Consider the following 5537-nt stretch of genomic DNA (forward strand, 5'->3'; position numbering starts at 1 on the left):
TCTAGTTGGAGACTTCTTTTGTAAATTGTAACAAAGCAGTGTTCAGACCTTTCCTACAATCAGATACATTGCATATCCTCACATAAATGTGGTCTTCATTCCAGCCTCTTGATTCATACTCTTGTCATAGTACAGCTGCTTCCTGCAGCTGGGAGGGTAGGTAAGCAAAAGTCTTTGGGTGTTTATGCCAACTCCTCTAGTTAATTTATAAAAGGGATACTTATACATGGAGTGATAGGCTTATATCCTTCATCGCCTCTCTTCCCTGGAGACAGGAATACTATGATGCGTGCTTGAGTACTTATTCAACAGCATTATGTAACTGTGTGTGTACCCAAGCACATGGAATACTACAGGAATGGAATGGAATTTGAGTGATTTGTTAACCACAGAATAAAGATTGCCTCAGTTTTATTAATGTCCTAGTCACTCCCTTCATATACTAAATGCTGAACACCACTTTAGAATAGCTGTCTTCTTTGGTAACAATGGGTAGTTCTAATTCTAAATTCTTGAAATTTTACAATGTTACTGGGTTATAGTGACTTACTCTGATACCCTTTCTAGAAACTAATTTAAAGAGGCATATGTCCTTCCTCCCTTTGCCCAAAGCAAGTCTTTGTGCAAGCTGCTGATCTCAAGTACAAATGTCTACATGTTTAATATATGGACAGTTTAAGCATATGGACCGTTTAAGCACAGAGAAAGTAACAGCTTTCTTGTGAGGCCACAGAATCTTCAAAAAGGAGATGGAGCTCAAATGTGGGTTGTTTTAAAATTAAAACCTGATGGTGGACCATATGCTTTCCTGCATTTTTTTCCAAAGCCTGCCTCAAAACTCTGGGCATGTGCAATCCTGTTGAAATGCACAAGTCTTGCTCAGATAGTAGCAAGATGTGCAGACTTTAAGAAATAGCACATGTTTGTGATCTGCAGAAAGATAAAAGGAGGCAGGGCAAAGCTAAGAGGATTACATATTACGCTGTAAAAACAAATTAACTATGAAAACATGGAGCAAGCCAAGTCTTCTGGTGGTAGGATTAATTTGGCCGACTGACTAGAGCACTGGGATGGGACATGGGAGTCTTTTCCTAGCTCTGCATCTGGCCTGTTGTGTGACCTCCAGCAAGTCACGTTACCTTGGTGCCTCAGTTTCCCCATCTGTAAAATAGGGATATGCTCTTTTTGTAAAGTACTTTGAGCTCTATGGATGAAAAGCATTATGTAAGAGCTAGGTATTACACATCTATTTTTGAAATAAGTGGTCCACACAGTTTGCAGATGGATGGTGACCATCTCAGACTAGCAGTTTGAAAAAGTTGCTTTCACAATTCCATCTGCCACAGCCCCTTACAAATTCTTTCAACAAAGGATCCAGTTATTTTCTTGCTTCCCTGAAATCCTAGTAAAATGTATTGACTAAAACATTTTTGCTGTTACAGACCTGCAAATGAAAGATGGATGTACCTTTTTATAAACTATAAAAAGAAGGCCTGAAAGCTTATCGGGACTTTTTTAAACCGTTGAAGTATCAGCAATGTGTAGTCTGCTTTTCCTGGGAGTTTCAGAAGTGGGATTGGTGCTCTGACAGTCTAATCTCATTTTTAAAAATTCTTAAGTGTTTGTAGGCAGAAGTTTAAATAGGTGTCTAAACAAGTAGTCTAAATCTAAATTAAAAAAACTTTTCAATTAAATGATTAGACTTTGGTAGTGCAATATCTTAATCCTAACACTAGTTCATAAAGTATTGGAGGCTAAGGTTTTCATAAGTGAATGGTGACTGAGTGCTCAAAGTGAGATACCTTAAAGTGGCCTGACTCTTTAGAAAGAGCTGAGCCACCCATGCTCTGAAAACTGGATCCTAAAAATGGACACTTGAAATCACTGACTTTTTAAATAAATGTCTGCAGCATTCACAAAATCTACACTTGTATTGTAAAAAACTTAAGAAGCCTTTTGAACTGCCTTAAAACAATGAAGCAAAGTATAAATTCAATTTTCTTTGCCAAATAGCATTTAAAGTTCTGTGCTGGGGGAGTGGCAGGGAGGAAACCAAATTAAGCATAGGTGGTTGTACTATTTATTGCTAGGTTGACTTTCCATTATAAACCTGTTTTCAGTTGCTTATTACTTTGTTAAACTAATCCATTGGGCTGAAATTTTCCATTGTGTATGTCTGCCTCAGCTGAAATTTTCAAATACTTCAGCCTAAAATGGTTCAGCTGTTTGTGACGTTTGAGGGAAAAAATGCATTCTGCCCATGTTTAAAATTCTTCTAGTCATTTAGTTGAGAACCTCTACTACCTTCATGTTGTGGAGGAATGATTTGAAATTTGGCAAAGGTATTGCAGTGCTATGAGGGTTGTGCCTTTGTGCTGTGTCCATAAAAATTTGTGTAAATTTGGCTAAGTTATGAGCTGCTGGGAGCATGGGGGTGGAGGCAGGATACAGAACAGGTACTGAAGGGGGGTGGGGAACTGACAGTGGGAGCCTAGAAGCAGAAGAGTCTTTAGCCATTAAAGACACTCTTCTCCAAAACCTGGAATTGAATCCAGGATTCTTGTCTGTTCCTCTGCACTTAATAAACAACTGAGAAACCCAATAGTAATCTGTTTCTTGCCATCTAATGTGTAGTCCACACAGAGGAAAACAGCCTACTAATGCTGCCAGTTACTCTGTTAGCTCAAGTGTAGAGGTCTGTGCTGCTGATGATCCAAGATAGGATCAATATGGCTCTACAGGAGGACATTTGGGGTTTTTCAGTTTTTGTTTTAAAATTAGGAAATTACATTTTAAAAAAATTAAAGAATACTAAGGTTGCAAAGTCAAGCATTCAAAAGTTAGTCAGTTTTATGGTTGCCCTGAAACCTTAGTCCAGCCCCCTTGTGTGTATTACACAATCTTCAATCGCATGATCAAATACCATTTTTCCACAAGATCCTAGTGCTCAGGCTCGGAGTTCTAGAGATGAATCATGGTTGTGTAATGATGAGGCTGCTGTCTGCAGGACCCTTGCCTCATTCATTGTAGAAGTTGGAAGGTGTGTAGAGAATGAGGTAGGGGATTACAGGAAGAGAGAGGCTGATCCTGAGGTTAAGCCAGTTGAATGGCCTGGCAAATTGGATTCTATCCCTACCTGTGCTACAGAGTTGCTATGAAATCCTGGGCAAGTAACTTAAAGTGTTCACAGGTGGTTGGTTTTGTTTCTCATTTTCTTGCAATTAAATTGTTTGTCGATTTAAGATGGTCTAAGTTAATGCTGTTCTGCAGTTTAATGGTATTTGACTTGAATTCAATTTTCACGCTCCTCTTAAGTCATCTTGCCCATCACTTGAAGTCCTCGTATTAATTTCTTCAACTAAATTTTGAAACAGCAAAGCCAGAAACAATGGATTATTTTAAACTGCTCTGTAACTAGAAACAAATGTTTGTTTTAAATCCAACTTCCACCCTAATGAAAACTAAAACAGAGATAAACCCCCAAGGAATTTTTGATAAAATATCCATGGTTGTCCTAATGGAGCTGCTGAATGTTGGGATTCCCCTTTGAGGCCTTTTCTGTGTGGTTTATACAGAACACCTTGTCAAGTTCTGGGAAAACGGTTCGGCTAATTCTCTGAGATCCAAAAACTGCATCTGATGCCCACTCATCATTCATGTTACTTTGTTATGTATGTAACAGCTCTAGGCCCACAGGGCCCAGGCCCAGACATGGGGCAATAGGTACTGGGTAATACCACCGTAATTCCACATCATGTCTCACACTACATAGTTTATATACATCTTTCCTAGCTACTAATATCTTTACTTGAATATAATTGGTTTGGACATTGTAGGGCGAGTGTAAGGACCAATCACTTACATCCTTCCCCTATCTGTACTTCAAGCTTATCAGTTCAGGGTGTTTCTGCTTTTCTCAACTAGCCCAAAAACACCATCCAGCACACAGCCTGTTACACCTTGTTTACAGTTTAACCTCACGCTCAAATCAAGCTATAGGCAGGTTTACTTATGCCCAACAAGATCTAAGCCTGCGCTAAATATTAATGTGATAAATATATTCCTACTTAAAGTATTTTCTCTCTAGATAGGTATTGGTTTCTGTTGTCCTACAGGTTCCATCACTCAAGCTTCAGGCACTCTAGAGAGAGATCATGGGCTGAATCCTTTGCCTTGCAAGGGTCGGTTTGTCTGTGTGCCGCACTGCCGCCATCATCATGGGCTTTGGGGACCTCGGGTCCGCTGCCGGCCTCCAACTCCTCAACGACTTCCTGGCCAACAAGAGCTACATCGAGGGGTATGTGCCCTCTCAGGCTGACATTGCTGTTTTTGAAGCAGTGTCTACGCCGCCTCCTGCTGACTTGTTCCACGCTCTCCACTGGGACAACCACATGAAGTCATATGAAAAGCAAAAGGCAAGTTTGCCAGGAGTAAAGAAGGCTTTGGGGAAATATGGTCCTGCTGATGTGGAAGACTCCACAGGTGCAAGCACAGATAGCAAAGATGATGATGACATGGATCTCTTTAGATCTGATGATGAGGAGGAAAGTGAAGAATCCAAGAGACTGAGAGAAGAGCGTCTTGCTCAATATGAATCTGAAGTCCAAAAACCCAACTCTTATTGCCAAATCATCCACCTTACTGGATGTAAAACCCTGGGATGATGAGACAGACGTGGCCAAATTGGAGGAGTCCAAAGCATTCAGGCAGATGGCTTAGTCTGGGGATCTTCCAAGCTGGTTCCAGTTGGCTATGGTATCAAGAAGCTTCAGATTCAGTATGTAGTTGAAGATGATAAAGTTGGTACAGATATGTTGGAAGAGAGAATAACAACCTTTGAAGATTATGTACAATCAATGGATGTAGCTGCTTTCAACAAGATCTAAACCCTGCTACATCTGGACTAAAAGTACTTGAAAGCTTAAAAAAAAAGAATAGCAGCTGAGGCAATCCTTGAGTAATGCAAAGCTAGAGCAAACTCTGCATAGCTGAGCCTTGGGCCCAATATCCTAATGGTAGACAGAAATCTTCACCTCCTTTCCTCCCCCAATCTCAAATAGCACACAGCCCTCCTAAAGCCTCTCAAATGAGGCCCTTAATTAACATTTTTTTCACTGAGAGTGGGCCCAGTCCTGGGAAGTAGTAAAAACTCTCCATTCCTGTTGCAAACTACAAGCTCGGTGCTTGCAGTCCAGAAACAAGGCAAAAGCCCTTTGCTGTTCAGCATCCCAAACTCAGCTCTCTTCAGGGCACTTTCGAGTTCTTCTGTTGGTAGAACCTCCAGTTTTGGTGGCAGCATTTTTTAAAACAAGTTCCATAATGGAACTCAATCCTCAGACAGATGTGAAGCTTCTATGCTGAATGTGGCTGGTTTTCTTCAGTTAATGAAAAGCCTGAAGATCCTGGAAAGTTACTGAACTTGGGCTTGAGTTAGCAGCAAGCATCCCTCTTGGGAGCCAGATGTAGGGAGAAAATTCCTTGATTTTCATTGGTAAACAACCAGGCCCTAATTTTGTGACTATTACTCAGGCAAGGCC

General features: G+C 40.6%; 1 pseudogene across 1 annotated transcript; it reads left to right on the top strand.

Annotated features, from left to right (window-relative positions):
- The first annotated feature begins 4202 nt into the window (after positions 1–4202).
- On the top strand, positions 4203–4923 carry LOC311517143 (elongation factor 1-beta pseudogene; annotated as a pseudogene). Its single transcript has one exon. The product of its transcript is annotated as an elongation factor 1-beta pseudogene (transcript).
- The last annotated feature ends 614 nt before the right edge of the window (positions 4924–5537 follow it).

The sequence above is a fragment of the Lepidochelys olivacea genome, assembly GCF_965140295.1.
Source record: "Lepidochelys olivacea isolate rLepOli2 genome assembly, chromosome: 2".
NCBI lineage: Eukaryota > Metazoa > Chordata > Testudines > Cheloniidae > Lepidochelys > Lepidochelys olivacea.